Raw genomic sequence first — 21,583 nt, forward strand, 5'->3', positions numbered from 1 at the left:
CTGTAGTGCGAAGTGGAAGGAGAAGAGGACGACGAGGTGAGCGGAGAAGATGAGGTAAAATTTTGGACTATTTGATAAAGTTTCAGGAGCGAGCAGAGAGAGTGGGAAAGGTGAGATGGCACAACATTCATTTGGACAGGTAACTTAAAATTAGTTTTACCTGGTTATATCAGTATCAGAAATTATTTTCCCCCCATTTTATTAACACTCCACTTATTGAAACATAAATATTTTGTTTGTTTGTTGTACATGATTCAATTGTTTGTTTGTTTGTACATGATTCAGATTGAATCGTTTCTTGTACATGATTCAATTGTTTGTTTGTTTGTACATGATTCAAATTGAATCGTTTCTCCGGCGCCGTCACGAATGGCAGCCACTCCAGCAGCTCCCGTGTTATTTTCGATTGTTCTCGATTGTTCTCAGCTTAGGGATGCTGCTGGAAAAGTGAATTTCCCTTCGGGGATGAATAAAGTATCTATCTATCTATCTATCTATCTATCTATCTATTTGGGCTTCCGTAGAAGTAAGACTGCCACCAAACATGTCATTTTTCTTGAAGTTATGCAATACATTACATGAGAGATAGTAGATGTGTTTTTACTTATTAATAGTGTTTTATTGAAATGAGGTATTTTGACACCACTAGGGATTGCGTTGTAATATACACTGGCTTTAATGCATTTATGGGAAAATAGTATCTGTAATAATAAGTGAATTTGTAAATTATAAAAACATTAAATAAACAAAAAATTCCAATACCAATGTTTTGCAGTTTTCTCTGTAACAATCTGCAGTAGTACCTTCTTATTCTTGGTCCTATGGGTGACAAAATCCTGCATTCCTTAGTCTTTAACTTCAACTCGAACATGTCTTATATTTGATATCATAGTTGTCCAAAAAGTTTATGACCCCCCAAAGAATACAATCTAAAAGCCCAACTCATTTTTCTGCGTCCCAAAGCCACCCGACACAGTACATAAATCACAGTGTCTTATTAAATTGGAGGAGTATGAACCATCCCGGATGATAGATCGGTGGTATTTAGTCGGATTGGCATATAGCCGCTGGGCAATTGTGAATTCCGGGCGTGTAAGTGGATTAGGAGAGAGAGGACCTCACTAAAAGTATTTTTCACAACCATCAATAATAAAATAGTATGACGTTTATTTTTGGAGTGTTATGACATGACCTAATACAGTAGACCCTAGGATACGGTGGCCGCGCCTTATATTACGATGCAGATATTTTTCCTGGCCCTCGTTATGGAATTTCCCCACTTTACGACATCGACAACAAATTATTTTGCATGGCCAAAAACTTTACGTCTCTGAGATGTCTAACTGGGATTAGTCGATGTGATATAAGATGCCTGTCTACAGTTGGTTTACTGGTCTGAAATACCTCCCACAATGCCTTGCTCAGCATTCAGTCCCGATTCTCGTGTGATACGATACTATATGCTTTTGGTACTGTATTTTTTCACTATAGGTCCAAGGGTTGCATTGATGCTAAAAGGGAGAAGCAAAATCATGATAACTATGGAAATAAAGCTTGTGATTATCAAAAGGTGTGACACAGGCACAATAATTAGTACACTAATTAAATTGTATGGCCATAAGCAAGCAACGATGAGGACTATTATTAAAAAATGAGTATTTTTAGAGCACCAAAATATTCTAACCTCGCAAGTGAAAGCTCTAAAATCAGTTTTACATTTAGTCCGCTCAAACTTTATATTGAAGAGCACGAACACAGGAACACACACACATTCACTGAGCTCCTATATAAAAATGAAGAAATCTATCCCCTATATCCTCTGCATCCATCCACTAACTTCACTAAACCAGCTGAGGTCACATCACACCAAAAGTAAATATGATTTATTTATTTTTCCTTTACACACACATATATATATATATATATATATATATATATATATATATATATATATATATATATATATAGCTCTATATAATGAATTGAGGAGTTAGTCTGTTATCACACTACTACACTTGCCGTTTACCTCTGCTGGTTTCCTGACTACTTGAGCCAGCTAAGAGTGGAAAATAAAAGAGGAATAGCCCAAGTTCTATCAAGATTTATTTTGAAGAGGACAAATACAAGAACACAAACACGAAAAAAGGAGCAATACGCTATGAGAAAGTATCTTGGATTAGTTACACTGAGCTTTTGAGAAAAAGAAGAAGAAATCTACTATATAGCAGGAATACAAATACACACACACACACACACACACACACACACACACACAAATGCATGAAAAAAATAAAAGAGCAATGATGCTATGAGAAATGATTTCAGATCAGATAAAATACACAGGATGCATATCCACTGACTCCTAGGCCTCTGCATCCACCCACTTACATCACCGTACCATCTTAAGTTATGTCACACGAAAGATAATACAAATGTATTTATTTATTTACATGTACATTTGTTTATAATGTTATTTATTAATGTAGTCATATACAACACAAAAGTAGTTTTACTTTATAGTATTTTTTCATTTTAATGTTTTTATCTAGGGTATCTGGAGGTGCAGAGCTGATTAGCACAGGTTTCTCGCTATATAGCAATTTCACGTTACACTTCCCACCTCAGAACGGATTCACGTCATATCCCGGGGGCTTACAGTACTGCGGCAGAGCAAGCAGCGGTAATTTCAGGTGCTTTCATTTACCCGCATGCCTTTCAAATGTCATGGTTGACTTTGGCAAATGTGGCAGTAAAAATAATGAAGTCGGCACTTGATTTGTGAGCGCGGCTACAAATGAGATGTTTGATGACAGGACAGAGTCGGAGATGAAATTTGGAAGCCGTGGGCAGGTTCGCTGCAGGTGATTCATTACTTTTGCGATTCGTACGAGTCGGGTTAGAAAATGACAGAAATGTTTCACTTCTATGGGGATGGAGAAAGACTTTAAATACATCTGCAAATACAGGGCTAATTTGATTAACTAAGGGTTGTATTACGGGATTAGGGAGCAAAATTGGAAACCAGTTCAGAATCTACCTAATCTACATTCTGGAGATGACTGGGAAAAGCTCCAGCACCCCGGTGTCAATAAGGAAAAAAACAGTCAATAAAGTGGATGGAAGGATGAATTGGAGGAACCCCAAAAGAATTAAAAAAGTGGGAGAGAAGGGAGAGAACAAATGGTGAAAGAGAGAGATATAAAATAATATTAAGAGAAAAAAAGAAAAAGAAATCGATAGAAAGAGAGAGACAAAGAGGATTGAGAAAGAAAGTATTAGAGGAAAAGGGTGGAAGGAAAGAGAAATAGATCATGAAAGAGAGAGAAATAGAGACAAAGCAATAAGGGGAAAGATAGTGGGGAAGAACAATAGAGGGATAGATAATGAGAGGGAGAGACTGATGAGAGAGAGAAGAACAGGAGAGGGGGAGAGAGGGAGAAATACAGATGAGAAGGAGAGAGAGAGAGTGATACAGGAGAGGGGGAGAGAGAGAGATACAGGTGAGAGGGGGAAGGGATAAATACAGGCGAGAGGGAGAGAGGAGATAAAACAGGATAGAGGAGGATTAAGAAATAAATACAGGAGAGAGAGAGAGAGAGAGAGAGAGAGAGAGAGAGAGAGAAACACAAAATAAAGAGGGAGAAAGAGAGAAATACAGGCGATAGAGGGAGAGAAAGAAGCACAAGAGAAAGGGTGAGAGAAAGACACAAGAGAAAGAGAAATAGAGAGAAACACCGGGTAGAGAAAGAGAAATATAGGAGATAGAAAGAGATGGAGAGAGATGGAGAGAGAGGCAAAAAAAAGACAGGGAGGAATATAAGAAAAGAGAGAAGGAGCAGGAGACATGAGAGAAAGGAATGAGAGAAAAAACAAGAAAGGGAGAGAGAGAAGCACACATTATGTGTAAATAAAAAAATACAAAAATTAAACATTAAACATTAAAAATGTGATATTTAAGTGTTAATGTGAAAAAAAAGTATTATTTCTTATATATATATATATATATATATATATATATATATATAAGCAGGTTAGCGCCTTACATGGCTGCACGGCCGCTATTGGGAAATGTGAAGCATAATGTAAAGCGCTTTGGGAAGTCATTGACTTGAAAAGCGCTATATAAATGCGGATCAGTTCATTTCATTTCATTTGCATTTTTTTTCATGCAAACGTTCAAGTCATTACAACAAAAAATAGAGATGGGTCTTGAGAATAGCAGCAATGATCAAATATCCACCTTTCAACTTACAATTGTGTTGCAATTTCTACGATGTTTCACTAAAAAATGTCCATACGAACATAATCAGAAACTGATCTAATTTTCACACGACCTATGTTTTTTTTTTTTTTGCTAACTGCTTCTAAACATACTGTGCCTTTAAAGGACAAATTGATGATGTAACTACTGTTCCTTTAGACATTATGTGAATCACTTTCTTTAAAAAAAAAAAAAGAATTTCCACCATAATTTATAAAAACAAACATGTGAACTTTGGATTTTTTAGCAATCAGCAGGCTCTTGTTTTTACCCAAGCAGCAATTATCCCCATTGCAAACTTGGAAATAATGATCGAGTTTGAGCTGAGTTAAAAATCCAGGACCAATGTTTGTGCTGGTAACGTCATGCTGTACCTCATTAAACACAACGAGAAACCATGGCAGCCAAATTGCTTTAATAATGGCGCAATTAACTGGAACACGCACAATCGTCTTTTTCACTTTCATCTTCCGCCGATATTTGCTGTGAAGGTCACCGATGAGTTTGCTTTGTTACATTGCGACTTCAAAAATAGACCACTCAAGTGGTGCGGATAATTAATAAGAACTGATTTAATTGATCAAAATGATTATAAAATAATTATAAATAATAATATAACAAATAATTTCTTCTATATATATTAAGGAGAAATAGAATTAATGAAAAAAATTGTTCAAGAAATAAAAGAAAAAAACATAAAAAACAAGAATAAAATAAGAACAACAAAAAAAACAACGAGAGCAAAAAATGAACACTAATAGACCAGCATTTTCAGAGCCAAAGTTCCGAACCGTAACATAAGGGGGAAATCAAATCTGAAAGAGCAAGTCCATGCATGATTTTGTATAATTCCTAACAGAACCTTAAAATCACATCTTAAGCTAACAGGGAGCCAAAGCAGGTTAACTGTATCAATCTTTTACAGTGGGTCTAAATCCTCTTTAAAGTAGTTGTGTATAGTGCTTGTCTGTAACATACTTTATAACCATGTTGTCACGGTTGCCAAGGCGCCCAATTGGTCTCAGCTGTGTGGCGCCAGGTTCTGTCACGGTTGCCACGGCACCCAATTGGCCCCACCCATGGACACCGGCTGAAACGCGTTGACAGATTGCTCCCTGGGAGTACTTAAACGCTGTCCTTTGAGCCGTTAGTTGTCAGAGCGTCTGAGAAACTTCTGCTAGACTCTGTGTGTTATTCCAAGTCATGTGAATCTCCGTTTTTGCCTGTGTTTTGATCCTGTTTTATTTTTGGCCCGTTCTGTTTGATTTCAATCTACTTCCCCGAATCGAGTGTGCATGCATTCCTCTTCTACCCAATAAATTGTGAGTAACGTTATGCGATTGGGTTCTCATTTCTGTTTCCTGACCTGGTTCGTGACAAATGTAGGTAAAATGATTGTCACTGTATGAACAAAAGCCGTAAATGCAATATTATGTAGTACAGTAGTAATAAAAACTGCATACCTACTGCTCAAATGAAAAAAAAGAGTATAGTAATCACATTAACCCGATTTTAACCAAACTGCATTGGATCCCCGTCAACTTAAGATGTGATTTTTAGGTTCTGTTGGTTGTATAAAAAATGATGCATTGACTTGCTCCCTCATATCTTTCAGATTTAGTTTCCCCTTATGTTCCGGTCCGGAGCCTTCGCTCTGAAAGTGCTGGTCTACTAGTGATCCCAAGAGCCAAGAAGAAATCAGCAGATTCGAGAGCTTTCTCTGTTCAGGCCCGGTGCTTTGAGACTTCTTGTGATTAGGGGCTTTACAAAAAACATGAGTGTGAATGTGAATTAAATTTTATCTGCATTATATCCAGATAGTTTTTATTTTCTCTTTGAAATATTTAATCAATTTTTACCCTGAAGTGCATCCAATGTTTTACAACGTTGGTATCAATGATAATAAAGACACTTCGATTCAGTTCAAAAGAAACCTAGATGATTTTGCTTTGTTGCACTGCAACTTCATCAATAAATCACTCAAAGGTGAAAAAAGGCCCTGACTGATAGGGACGGATGCAAAAATGATGCGTGATCATTCTTTATTTGGAGCCTATTGATTGCTGAGTTAGCGCTATCAAACCAATTTTTTCCACCCGCACTCATTCTGCTTTGCTAATACCGTCAATATGAAAAAGACGCCGACTGTGCGGAGGTGAGGTGCTGAGGGAAATACGATATTATTTTCCAAAGGGAAAATGTTTCTAATTTTAGGCGGCCATTTTTCTGGCAAATAATAAAATGCTGTGTTGATGCACAACAAACGATTGCATCAGCAGGGGGCGTCATTCAGAGGCGCCTCATATGTAATGGAAAGTCATTTTCACCTCGGGGCTCTTTTCCATACAGGGCAATAGTCACAAAATTACTTTGAATGCCTCTGCTTTAGAAGAAGTTATATAATAAAAATAATAATAATAGTTGCATTTATTCCACAGAGAGTTTTTGCCTAGTTATTTCAAACTCTTTTTCTGCAAAGGTTTTTCTATATGATTGAGTATGGTCAAGGATAATGTTTTTTTAAGTTTAGAATCTTGTGCTACTTTAGTGAGGGTAATGTTTAAGTGAAGATAGCCACCAAAGCAATACTATTAGCTCAATACATTATCGGCTATGTGTGCAAAATGATGAGCTAAATACAGGCCAGGGAATACCAGAAAGAAATATGATGTGACCATTTTGGATTTTTTTTGCTGCAGTGATGTTTGTTGCTAAACCAAAGCTCGCCACCAAAGCGACATTATTTGCTTATGCAGCTAGCAGCTGTGTTAACAAACATTACAAAAACAGAATGGAAATGGTTTATCTTGGATTTTTCATATCACAATCTTATGCAGCCATAGATACTAGCAGCTAATGCGAAGCTAGCCACCAAAGCGATGCTATCTGCATCGGAAAAACTATTAGCTACATCCAGGCCAGGAAATACTTGAAAGAAACGTCTGACAATCTTGGAATTGAACTCTAATCATGCCCAAAAAAGGCATTTTGCCGCCTCCCGCTCTCAGCAATAGTCGACCAGGGATAATGGATGGTGGCTCCTGGTTTGTTTTTCATTTTAAGCGGAATTTGGTGAAGAAATAGCCGCCAAGCATTACACAAATTTGCTCCCTCATTGTCGGCTCTCAGCAATTAAAAACTTGGGAGGGATAATGGATCCTGGCAAAAAAGTGCAATTCCTCTTAAGTGGGCCACAAGTACGATGGTTCAGTGGCCCTTATCCCCACAAAAATATGCTCTGCCAGCCCATGCTTACTTAGGTTTTTTTTGTTAATGCTAAAAGTTAGTGCAGTTCTTTTTGTCACACTATTGTTACGGTGTACTAGTCTGTTTCATTACGTTATTATTATAACTTAGGCCAATCTTGTTTCTAAACACTACTTTGTAAATATTATTTATCTGCCTTCAAAGTAATGGTAGATGGACTGCATTTATATAGTGCCTTGCAAGTCACTGAAGAACTCCCAAAGCAGTTTACAATGTACTTCACACTTACCCATTCACACACACACACACACACACACACACACACACACCGATAGCCTAACTGCTTATCAGGGAAGATTAGGGGTTCAGTATCTTTCCCAAGGACACGTTAGTCTACTACATGCTTACCCTGGAGTGCCACGTCCAATGCATCCAATGTTTCAACACTTTGATTGAAATAACAATAAAGACCATTTAATGCTCAAAATTTAGACATAAATACGTTATAAAGTTAAAAATGATAACATCAAGAAAAAGTGATCAACAGACCAGAATCTTCTCGTATTATTCCACTAGCTCCCGCTCTCCTCAACTTTTTCATTATCTCGATTCCAGCATTATCAAGCGATGCCATCGCACGTCCGTTTTCCAGAAGGACTCCAGGAAATTGTGCTGTTCTCGCCCCGCCACCTTCTCCACTCAGTTGGCCGTTCTCCTTTATGAGTTCACCTGCGTTTCCTGAAGGCAGCGTGGGAGCTCGGCATCCGTCTTGTGGACAGAAGTGCTGAATGGCTTTTACTTGTCAGCGGATCTCGTAAAACCCTTGCCAATTATGACGCTTTTTTTTTTATGTTTGCTTCTTAGCGGAGCAAACGAGAAATGGAGGAGTGATAACGTCCACTGATGCTGCTTAGCTTGGAGAGATTTATGTTGACGCTATGCTAACTGCATTGAGATGGATGGATTTAAGAGTGCAAGTGACAGGGGAATTACTGGGATGTGAAAACCAAGGGTGGCTTTTACATGGGAGCGTGACACTTCTATTCAATTCCCATGCAAGTTAATATACTGTAATCCCTCGTTTATTATAGTTAACAGGGATCAGAACCTCCCGCGATATGCAAAAAAATCTCAAAGGAGCCCATCATTTTTTACATTTGCTCTGCTGGCACCCGCCCGCAGCAATTATTCTCAACAGAGAATAATGGATTGTGGTCACACAAGTGTCGTTCATATTGGGCAGATAGAATGTAAATGAAGAAATTTGCTGTCTTGGTCTAATCTCTCAGGAATAGTTGACAGGTGAAAATGGATTGTGGCCAAAGCAGTGCAGTTCATTTAAGGTGCGCCACAATGGCTCGGTCCCAATGGCCTGACAAGAATGCTCAGCCAACCCCTGCTCTCAGCAATAGTCGACTGGGGATAATAAATCATGGCCAAAACCTAGCAGTTCATTTGGGGCAAGCCAGATTGTCATGCCTTCTGACAAAAGTGTCTACTGAGAGTGTCCGCTCACAGCAATATGCTAGTTGGGATAATGGATCTCAGCCGCACAGGTTTATTTCATATTAGGCGGATATAACGGCAAAAAAGATCAGCAAGGACAGACAATAGTGTGCTCTGGTGGTTCCTGCCAGCAGTACGAGTCGACCAAGGAAAATCGATAGCGGCCACGCTTCAGCAAGCTCAGACTAAAAAAAAAAAAGCACTTTGCCGGCTCTCGCTCTCAGAGATAGTCGACCAGGGATAATGGATATTGGCTCCAAGTTTTTTTTTTTGTTTTTTTTTTGGTTGACGATATAAGCATGACACAAAATTGCTCTCTTGTTTACAATGAGAGCATTCTTGGAATTGAACTCTAATTATGCCCAAAAAAGGCACTTTGCCGCCTCCCGCTCTCAGCAATAGTCGACCAGGGATAATGGATGGTGGCTCTAGATCTGTTTTTCATTTTAAGCGGAATGTAGGGAAGAAATAGGCGCCAAGCATGACACAAATTTGCTCTCTCATTCTTGGCTCTCAGCAATGAAAAACTGGGGAGGGTTAATGGATCTTGGCAAAAAGATGCAGTTCATCTTAAGTGGGCAACAATTGCGATGCTTCAGCAGCCCGAATTCCCCCGAAAAGTATGCTCTACCAGCCCCCGCTTTTAACAATTGTTGACGGGGGATAATGGAACGTGGTCTCAACCGTGCAGTTAGTTTTAGGCTAAAATAAGAGCAAAAAAAGATGCACTCGGTATGACAAGCAGGCACTCTGCCGGTCCCCGCAGCTATATGCAATCAGGGATAATGGATCGTGGCTTAAAAATCACTTTTGGTGGACAGAACGACAAAAAATATCTGGCTGGCCCCCACTCACAGCAATTGTCAATTGGAAATAATGGATCGCGCCCGCACGGGTGCTGCTCATTTTAGGTGAAAAGCATGGAAAAAAAGAGCATGACGCAAAGTTTCTCTCTCGGCCTCCGGAATAGTCAACTAGGGATAATAGATAATGGAACCATGCATTTCATATGAGGTGTGCCATTCTGTCCCACCTCCTGCCAAAAGTACCTTCTGCCAGTGCTCTATCGCAGCAATGGGATTGGGGACGATGGATTGCTGAGACGAAAGGAATGTTAAATTCTCATTGAATAAATGTCATCTTACAGAAAATTATTTTTGGGGTGATTTTAAGGTATTTCTCTTATTTGTATTGTTACACTGTGTCCGTATCAACGAATGATCAAATGTTGGGTACCAGTCTGGAAAAAAAAGCTCGAGTTTGACTAGATAAGAGAAATGTGTACTTTGTCATCACTGTTTAAAAAAATACTTATTGTTTTGTATATATTGAATAATAGGAGTTAAGTATTGTGAGTTACGAGCATAGTCGGGAATTAAACTCATAAAACAAGGCAGTATTGATTTTTTTCATTGAATACAAGTCAAGTTTCAACTTTTACTCTTCGCCTTCTTAGTCTATGACCACCAGAAGGCCATCCCACACGACTTTTTGCCTGGCCCAAATAATCGGAGATGGCAATAGAGTTAAAAATTGATCAAGCGCCTCAGGGCAGCAGCACTGAACTAATTACCGAAACACAGCAGCTCGCTGCGTTAAGGTCATTCGGAAAGCAATCGACGGCAGTGCGATGCTATAACCCATCGTGAGCACGGTCCTTAAAGTTATATTTAAGAAAAGCTGTTGAATATCAAACATGCCCCGAGGAGATGCTGATGTAGTCCAAGGATGAGAATAGAATGGTAACAGTGAGAGAGCATTACTAATTTCAACCGTCGTGTAATACATCAAAACAAAGCAAAAGATAATAGAAAGGTATGAAAACACACATCCTTGTAGGAGTTCAGAAACGACACGGAGGAGTTTGCAGACATCATTCCATCAGCCCAACTTGGAGGCATTTCTGCAAAATTCCATGAAGTCTCAGAATTTGTGGAAAGGAATAACCCAGAAAAAGCATTGCAGGTTGGGCTGTCGCTCATAATGACGCAGATTGTCAAAAGCCAACAGATGTCATTGGATCAGTTTTTCAAGAAACGCAAGGAAAAAAACTAATACTGAGGATCTGTAAATTGAATACTCTACATCAACACGTTACATTGGGTATTTTTTGTATTCTATATCTTTTATTTTTCAAGACAAGATATCTGCTGGAAGTGTGAATTTCCCTACAGGGATGAAAAAAGTATCTATCTATCTAAATAAAAAGTTAAAAAGAAATATTTTTATTATTTCCTTTATGCTTTGTTTTTTTACATTATGTGCCACTCATTTTATGTTTATTTATTTTCAAAAAGATCTTGTTTTTGCAGGGCTTGGAAGGGATTCGTGCATTTACTTACAAATGTTTCAGGTTAGAAAGCTACTCCCAGAAGAAAATTAAATTCCTTAGTAGAGGTATCACAGTACCATGTAGATGTAGTCTACATGTATTTTTATCCATAAGTGAAATATCGGATACATCTATTTGATGGGCCCATTCGCCAATTTTAAAGGCTTGTGACCAGTGTTCCCTCTAAGCTGCACGCGTGCGCAATTGCGCACGGCTCGCACATTCTCAGCGCACAAGAAAATCTGGCCAGTGCACAAAAATGAGGGCTCAAAATTACTAATTAAGAAGCGACTTAAGTCAAAGTTACAGTGCATGAAGGTAAAAATACACGAGTTCCCCTGACGTTGCGTCCAAAATGCGGTATTTTAAAGTCGAGTCGAAGTAGAACGAAGGTGGGTAAAGTTAGTAGAGTTTGTCGAGAACTGGCTTCTTCGGCTCGGCTCACTAAAAGGAACCGGCTCTTTCGGGTCCTAAACGGCTCTTCAGGTTGTTTTTGCTTCTTTAATCCCTATACGGACAAATATTATGTAAAATTATGCACAAAATAACTTAAAGGAATGGGGGAATAGAACAAAAAAGAAAGAAATACCAAAATGAAAAAGTAGTGAAAAGCTGAGAAAAAAAAGAAACAAAAGGAAGAGAAAAAAAGAAGGAAGAATTTAGAAAAAAAGCCAGAAAAAAAGAAAAGAAAGAAATGTAAGAAAAAAGTAAATACAGAACAAAAAGAAAAAAGTAACAGCTCGAAAAAAAAAAAATTAAAGAAATGTTTTTAAAAGTAGAAAAAAAACACAGAAAAAAGAAGAAAAAGTTCAAATAATTTCCAATTATATTAAGTGAATCTTGTTGCCAACATTGTACTTCCACTCAAAAATGTGATTAAGTACAGTTCTGTATCTTACAGCCGAATAAATAAGCCCCCAAAAATATGTCAGGAAATAAAAATAAATGGATATCTTGTGAAAGAATTATAAGAACAAACGACGTTTGTAGGCCGTACAACCTTTGCAATAGTACGTAAGTCAATTCATTCAAAAGTGGAAAAAAATGTTTGCAATGCCGGAAACTCAGCAAAATGTAACTTGATGTCAAGTTTTGGACATGTTTGATAATTAATTATCTTGCCACACTTGGGATTATGGTTGCTCACTGTTGTTTCAAGCGTTGCTCACCGACTTTGTGTGAACGCTCAGACCAGTGGAAAATGAGAGGGAACATTGCTTGTGACTTCAAATAGTTGCCCGCCACTTGCAAAGCGGAAATTCAGTTCTTTCGGGAAAAATCAGACTCCAATTTTTCCCCCAAAACCTACACTTACGTCATTTCGAGCACAGCGCAGTCAGAAAACGATTGCCTTAGCTCTCGTTACGGTCACCGCTGACAAAATCGGAGAGCGTCGCCATTCATCATGCGCCGCCTGTCTGTGCATGTTTCAAGCTGCTAAAAATAAATGTCTTCAACCTTCCAGTAATCAGGAAGAGGCACTGGAGGTACGACGCCCCAGAAAAAAAAAGGCAGTGACCCCGCACTGAAAACTACAAATGACTTCTTGTCTCATTAGCCAAGCGCATCACATTATGTTTCCCTTTTGAAAAGCTAATAGAAACGCGACTGTGTGGCCCTTTCGCTTGCAATCAGTGGCTCTATTTATCTGTCTCTTTGTCCGTCGTCTCGCTTTGGTGTGTCACGCTTTCGCACCCCACCCCCAAACCCGTCTTTCCGTCTTTGTCGTTTTCTCTGCTGAGCAAACAAATCGGAAAGGAAGCCGAGGACAAGGCTTTGCATGATTCAGTTGCCTCAAGGGTACGAGAGTTGCAAATTAGGAAATTCTGATTAAAGCTCTTTGCTGAGACGACAAAGACGAGAAGGAAAATATACAAGCATATACTGTAATCCCTCATCGGTCGAAATATATTTTGCGATCCGTTAGCCCCGATTGCATATTGCTGCAAGCGTGGGCCAGCGAAGTGTGTTTTTGTTGGATGTGGAGGCTCTTTTTGCAGTTCCTACCACCAAAAAGTGAACAGCACTGGAGTGGCCGCAATCCATTATACCCTATCCCGAGCCGATTCGGCAGGGAGTTCTTCTGTCGGGCCTGTTGGCTCTTTTTTGCCGTTGTTTCTGGCTTAAATAAGGTGCCCAATCGTGGCTGAGATCCGTTATCCCCGATTGCATATTTCTGTGAGTGGGGAGCGCAGAGTACACATTTTATAGGATTGGCAGATTTGCCGATATTGTATTTTTGTCTGATATCAACAGCACTCATGCAGCAATCTTTTATTCCCAATTCCATATTGCTGTAAGCGGGGACCGGCAGAAGGCACCTTTGTCGGGAGTTTGGCCAGACCAGCCTGAGTAAAATGAAATGCGTGATTGTGGCCACAATCTATCATCCCCTGTCAACTATATATATATATATATATATATATATATATATATATACATATATATACAATATATATAATATCCATCCATCCATCTATTATCTGCACCGCTTATGCTCAATAGGGTCGCGGGGGTGCTGGAGCCCATCCCAGTTATCTTCAGGCAGTGGGCAGGGGACATCCTGAACTGGTTGCCAGCCAGTCGCAGGGCACACAGAGACAGGCAACTCACTCGCTCATTCACACCTAGGAACAATTTGGACCGGGCAATTCACCGGAGTGCCCTCCGGAAACCCACGCAAGCAAGGGAAGAACATGCAAACTCCACACAGTAAGGTTCGATTTCATGACCTCAGAACTACGCCACATATGTGCTAACCACTGCTCCGCCGTGCTGATTATATATATTACATATATACACACATATACATATGTGTATAGTAATGTCAGATTTTTTAACATCATATATGTTTTGGGATATTCAAATAAACGTTTTTATCATATTAATAAATAATAATTTTATTATTGAGACTATCAATTATTTCTCATAAATAGTAATAAGAATATTATTGTAGTTTGTTTCATAAGGTGTCTTTGTTGTTGTTTGTGTTCTATGTATGATTTATTTGTTTGCATTTTTGATCTTCCATTGGTAACAACTTCATTTAAACACATTTTAAAAATATGATTTTGTGGGTTATTATGCACAGAGAAAAGCAAAGAAACGATAAATGGGAATACAATAACGGGAAAAATGTCACTGCCGTGTTGCAGAAAAACAATTACAATAACTTAACTGCACTGTCTGTCCAAACGTACAATAGATGCAAATGTGGCAGACTGGATCATTATATAGACGTCATTCCTGCCCTGGGATTGGGGGATTGTGTGGAAGCCGAGTTGAAAATCAATGGGGATTTGCAGCAATCAATGCTTGGCTTCCTATGAGAAGTAATTAAAAAGGCTAACTTGCCTCCCCCCTGATTGACTCTGAGTTCGTGTGTGTGCTCCACTGAAAGCTTTTTCAAACTTGTCAAACAAATGTATACAGTAATTCCTCCTTTATCGCGTTGCATGGGGGAAAAACACACAGTTGCCCCAAAACCCCTCCTCCCCAAATGTTGAATACTTTAGTCACAGCCCTCTAGCCAATAACGGTTTTTGAAACCGCTGATGTTTCCTTAGGCCTTCTAGAAGGCCCTAGGTTTGCCATTTCAAAATTTTATTGGCTAAATAAAATGTTTTATCGTCACTCATGAACTGATTGTGAAAGCCTCCGGGGAGATTTCTAACCTTGCAAAAGCAATTGCTTAAATGTGATTGGTTAAATGCTTGAATATGAAAGCACATTTCTGAAAGCAGTGAATCCAGGAGAAAAGAAATGAAATGAAGCTGACAGATCATTTGGAATTATTTAATCAGAATTTGTGGATAAAAGATAACATAATTCAGATATTTTTGATCAGCAGAGAAAGACTTAACCTGGCCCGAGTTGTGGGTATATAAACCCATATCCGCCTGAACCCAACGAATTAACTTGATTTAATAAACGAGCCCGTAATAAACCCGAAGCTTTAATTTGCCGCCAAGTAAACACGAAGCTATAGTCTGGCCGTGCGAAGCTCAAGCGCAGCGCCAAAAAGAACTGTTTGGCGTTCAAGTGCGCATTTGGGCGATGTGCAGCGAAAGAAAGTAAAACTGAACAAGATGGCACCGAAAAGTAAATCATATTATGAAGATTGCAAGCTGCAAAAAATGAAAGATTTTTCCAAAAAGCGGAAGGAAATTTTATAAAGCTTGTAAGCTATTTACAAGAAGCAGAAAAGACGTTCGACGTGAGGGAGGTGGTAAGAGGAAGTGGCGCGTCTTCTACTTCAACACAGAGGTTGAAATTTTTTTTGATTTGGAGTTAAACTGATCGTTTGGAAATAATTTTCTTTATTTAAATAAGTACTTGAGTAAAAGTAAGTGCACGCTATGTAGAGTCTCCACAAAGGGAAAAACAATGGGAAAAAAAAACGTAAGAGAGAAGCCTGACCGGCACAACTTAATTATTGACATTTTAAGCCTGAACCCGTGTTCCGGCTCGGGCCCAAAATCTTACCTCTAGTCCTAGTGCTAAGTTAGCTCCTCACTCAGTTCTTTTTACAAAGCCAACAATCAAGGAAGTCTTAGCTAGTCGAGCAAAACATGATTGGTCAAGCGTCGAGAACTTGAATCAGGAAACTCAGTGTACAGTGAATAGCTAGAGAAGGAAAGAGTCAAAGTTGATAAGCACATACAGTACACACGCTCTCCTACACACAACTTACGAATAACGGTAGATACGAACATTTTTTGGGGGATGTCGGAAAATATCCGGACGTTGCTGTAAGTTAGATTTTGTATTGTGTGCACCTTATTACCAGCTCAGTAGCCTAGATGGTAAGGCGCCCGCTTTGAGACTGGGAGGTCCGGGTTCGCGCCCCGGCCGAGTCATTCCTAAGACTTAAAAAGTGGTCGGCGGCGCCCTCTCTTGGCTGCGGCTGCATCGGGTCAGGTGCAATCGACATTTCGTTCTGTGTACATTGTTACACAGAATGACAATACAAGGAAATTATTATTATTATTATATTATTCCGAGTACAAGACATTATTGTAGTGCTTCTTTCCACCACTGCCAGTGTGTGGCGCTGTGAGAGATCACCTAGCAATCCACCCTGATGAAGAAATTCGCTTTTTCTTCCATTCTATAGTGTATCTTCAGCGCAATAAAAGCTTTTACATTTTTATTGTTTAATATCTCGTGCATCCATTCAATATGGTTGGTGAAAAGAGTAAAGAAGAGGCGAGCCGTTTCTATTGAAGTGAAAGTGGAATAAGAAAGCTTGATGCGGTTGATAAAATGTTTGGATCACTTTTTTCGGCCACTTTTTACCACGGAGGAGGAAGTCGCCTTACTGTTAACCCTCATCTTCCAAAAGTAAGTTAAACTTAACTTTCTTTATCTTTACAGAGCGTCTTATTACACGAAATGTTTATTTTTTTTTAGTACAAAACAATAAAGGTTAAATATAGAAGCCTTAAACAAACTTATATAAACCTTAAACATACATAATATAGCACTGAAGCAACTCGCGGACAAATTCAACTACTAAACGATTGTCCGGAATCTCGTTCGTTAGTAGGGCAGTGTCTGTATTCCCATTAAAGACGCTTATATTAGTCATTGCCATAAGGCCTAAGTGCTGGATTCTTCATTCCTCAACGTCCTTGATGGACAATCCTTGAAAAAGTGTGTTCCCAAATGGCCATGGCAGCGCCAATTCCAGCCACTGGTGGACGAATGAGAATATAAAATAAACCTACAGCGCGAAAATTTTATAAGCCAATTGCAGGAACTTACCCAAGCCACCCTTGATCAAACAAGGTCATCCTCAAATGCCACAACTGAAGATCCAGAGGCTTCAACAAGGATGAGCAAACAATTCCCCGGAGGCTGACTAGCATACGTAGCTCGGTGACAACTGATCCAAGCTGAACTGCGAGTGGTCGCAATCATTTACACCAGCAAAAACAAATATCACAGTCGGGAGCCGGTATACTCTACGAGCAGTGTGGAAACCAGACAAAACATAAACAAACGTCGCAGTCGGGGAGAGTATATACCGAACGAGCGGTGTCGAGACGAGACTGAAGGACCGAACTCGATTTCATTGGGTTGAAGCAATCTGAAGACGGGCAAAAAGGAAAGACAAGCTTGGGATGGAACAATCCTGGAGATTTATGGGATGTGTGGTCAATGAGATACCGCCGCTGTGGTGTTAAGGCGAGGGGCGACAACAATGTTCCCTGTAATTTTCCACGGTTCTGAGCGTTCACACAAAGTTGGTGAGCAACGCTTGAAACAACATTGAGCAACCATAAAGTGTGGCAACTAAACTGTTATCAAACATGTGCAAAACTTGACATCAAGTTACATTTTGCTGAGTTTCGGCAATGCAAAACTATTTTTCTCTTTTGAATGAATTGACTCATGTACAATTGGAAAGGTTGCACGGCCTACAAACATCGTTTGTTTTTACAATTCTTTCACAAGATAGCCATTTTTTTTCCCCTGGTATCTTTTGTCGCATAATACTAACATTTTTGGGGGCTTATTTAGTCGGTTGCAAGATACAGAACTGTACTTAATCACATTTTTTTAGTGGAAGTACAATGTTGGCAACATTTTTGTATTTCGATCGGAAAGTATTTTTGGATAAATAGCATTACTTCAGTGAATTTTTTGTAGTATTTCTGTAGAAGTATTTTTGAACTATTTCTATAGTAAAGTCTGTGGTGTGTGCAGTCCATTGAGACTTCCTGTGATTAAGGGCTATACAAATAACTGACTTGGATGCAGTACTTACTAGTATATGTTTTTTGTTATTTTCATCTGAGGTGCCAGGGGTTCGCAAGGTATTAGCTTGTTATCATAAGTTTCTATTCCCCGCTATACATCAATATCATCAGAATGGATTAATGTCATATTCTGGGACTCTACTGTATATAGAACTGAAAGTAAACGAGTAAACGCATAACTCCTCAAAAATCCAACATGAACAAACAATAATAGCTAGCACGATGCTAAGCAGCCAAAGCGAAACAAGACCAAAAACCGAACTGACCTCAAAGTTCTAACACAACTCCGAAAATAGATGAAGGTCTTTCACCCTTGCTTGAAGCGCAACAGAATGGTACGAGTTGGGAAAGATGCTCCGAGGCAGAGTGATCAGAGTGCGATTGCTTTGTTCTGGATTTGCTAATTCTTGACAAATGCGAGCGAGCAACGTGTCTGCCCCTGGCAATCTCTACAGCGAGAGTGGTTATGAAACGACTCTTGGAAGATTTCAAACAATATTCTTCCCTTTACCTGAACCCGGGAAAGAGAAAAGATGTCTTACAAAAATAGAACTTGGGACTTTAAAGTGTGATGCTTTTTTATGTTTTGATTTTTTGTAATGTATGTTATTGTTCACATTTAGCCATCATTATAATTTCTTAGCCATAATTCTAACTTCATATTTAGCCATTATATAACTGATCAATTTATTCTGTGTTTAATATAGATAGCTTAAAAACAGTGACATCACAGCCGAAACTTGAGGCCCAAAAAAAAAAACCCAAAAAAAAAACACTCGCGCTGGTCAGAAGACTGAGGAAAAGAAAGCTGTCGTTACTGCTAGTTGTCATCATTATGTGTGTTTGTGCTCCAGATTCGGAGAAAAAAACATTTGCGAATGTTAATTCAAGTGGACAGTCTTGATTAAAAAAAAATGAGAGTTTTGGTTAAATGTATTAAGGTGAAAAGATTGGACCGAGGCAATCATCAAAAATGCTTAAGTTTAGAGCACAAACATAATATCAGACAAGATAAATTAAGCGTTTATGACCGTTGCTATCGAGCCAGTATTATTTGTAATATTGGTACAGTATCTTTTAATTTTTTAGCTATGGCTAACTGTTAGCATGTAGCCTCAATACCATCAAGAAATGCTGCTCCTGCAAAACAAGACAAAAAATACATGAATAATTGAATATATCTAGTAAATGAAATGGATTGTATGTATAGTGTGCCTGTTTTTATTTCCGAGCAGCCGAACTCAGTGTTTCCAAAGCTAACGTTGGCTTTCAGACTTCATGCTAATAGTTAGCCGAAGCTATGAAAATAACAAGATATTTTTTTAATAAGTAGTATAAATGTCTCATTTATCTTACCTAATATGAAGTGTGTGCTGCAAACTATTTAGATGCTGGTTTGCTATTGGTCATCTAAATGCCGATAAGCTATTGACTAAACTACCTCCTGCAATGCCTTTCACTCTCTTTGTTCAATTCAGAATCTCGTATGACAAACTTGAATTTGTTTAGCTGGGAGTCCCAAGCCGTGCATCGATTAACGGGAGAAGCAAGACGTTTATAAAGATAGAAAAGATCCTTGAGATAATAAAAATGAGAAAGCCACACGGATCGTTACCCTTGGTAAGAAATATGGCCGACGATCGGGGTGATTTTTTAGAATAAGGAGGAAATGAAAGCAATGACAACCAACAGAAGTTGACAAAAAATAATGTTGCTTTGGATTAAACAAGGTCCGAGGAAATGGATTGCTCTTTTTGGACATATTTTGGTGCATCGACCCAACAGTATAGCAGTACAGTGTTAATTATTCATTTGTAATAGCAAAAAACATAGAGTCAAGCAGTTGACACTTCTTACAATTTAACGATTGTATTTTATTTTGAATGAACATACAGTGGAACCTCGGTTTTCGAACGCCTCTCAGTTCGAACAAATCGGAGTTCGACCAAAAATTTCGAGAAATTCTTGCTTCGCTGTTCGGTCCAAAATTCGGAGTTCGAACGCCGGTAATGCGTGAGTGCGTACGCTAGGGTGCGATGCTGAGCGGCGTACGGGTGTAGATCGTCCCCACCCCTCGTGACCAACTGTTATCATGTGCGCAATTGCCTCTTTTTGCTTTCGCTTTTAATATCGGTGAACGGAGTGTTTTAGCCCCTAACTATGCCTCCGAAGAAGGTCGGTGCAAGCAGGACAGGTGAAAAAAGAAAAGTTGTTCGTACAACAATTGCCTTTAAGAAATACATAATAGCTAAATATGAAAGAGGTGTGCAAGTTTCCGATCTTGCTAGGGAATACAGCATGCGCCTTCTGCTGACCACCACAAAGGTAAGAAATCCTATTCATAATTCTTTTCTTTATCTTTTTTTTTTTACACGTTCGTGTTAGCGTAATCTTTTGTACGGAAGATTACGATAACGCGAACGTACGATTAGCCTGGGTTAGCTTTAGTTTATGTTGAACATTCAGGTAAACATTCAGGGTGTTGGAACTGAGCCCAAAATTCAGGGTGTTGGAACGGAGGCCCCATTCCAATGAAGCGCTAGCCACTTGTGGTGCTAAATGACTTGTAAACGACCTGATTTTTTTATTTTTACACGTTCATGTTAGCGTAATCTTTCGTAGGGAAGATTACGATAACGCAAACGTACGATTAGCCTGGGTTAGCTTTAGTTTATGTTGAACATTCAGGTAAACATTCAGGGTGTTGGAACTGAGCCCAAAATTCAGGGTGTTGGAACGGAGGCCCCATTCCAATGAAGCGCTAGCCACTTGTGGTCCTAAATGACTTGTAAACGACCTGATTTTTTTATTTTTACACGTTCATGTTAGCGTAATCTTTGGTACGGAAGATTACGATAACGCGAACGTACGATTAGCCTGGGTTAGCTTCATGTTTACGTTAAACATTCATGGTAAACATTCAGGGTGTTGGAACGAATTAAAACGATTTACATTATTTTTAATGGGAAAAATGATTTCGGTGATTGATCAAATCGGTTCTCGAACAGGGTTCTGGAACGGATTATGGTCGAGAACCGAGGTTCCACTGTATTTGATTTATCCAGACCTCCACTGAGAAATATTGTACTATAGTTTTCAACACTGAAAGAGCATGAGCATTCTAGTTCTGGCATATAAAATACTAACATCTAAAATATATACAGTAATCCCTCGTTTTTTTGCGGAGGTTACGTTCCAAAAAAAACCTTCAAAGTCGAGACCTTTATTTATTTATTTATTTATTTATCCAATCATTACTCTAGACCAAACCCAATTTACAGAATAGAGTATATGTTTAACAAATAAAATGACTGTACGTTATAAACTTTTTTTACACAAATAACTTCTGTACTGACATATTATAATTTAAAATATCATATGATCATTTTATTGCACAACTGTATAGATTAGGGACGTGATCCACTTTACATGATACTTGCAGCTGCCAACATGTGGACTTTATAAAAAACGACATTTACCTTCAGGTTTTGCCCAACAGAAACCATATCTTTT

General features: G+C 38.9%; 1 protein-coding gene across 2 annotated transcripts in view; it reads right to left on the bottom strand.

The window, feature by feature from the left end:
• Positions 1-21,583, bottom strand: part of tnr (tenascin R (restrictin, janusin)) — a 230,878-nt gene that overhangs the window by 126,641 nt on the left and 82,654 nt on the right. The window lies entirely within an intron of this gene.

This window comes from Urocampus carinirostris, chromosome 1 (assembly GCF_059441175.1).
Source record: "Urocampus carinirostris isolate Australia breed hairy pipefish chromosome 1, RoL_Ucar_1.0, whole genome shotgun sequence".
Taxonomy (NCBI): Eukaryota; Metazoa; Chordata; class Actinopteri; order Syngnathiformes; family Syngnathidae; genus Urocampus; species Urocampus carinirostris.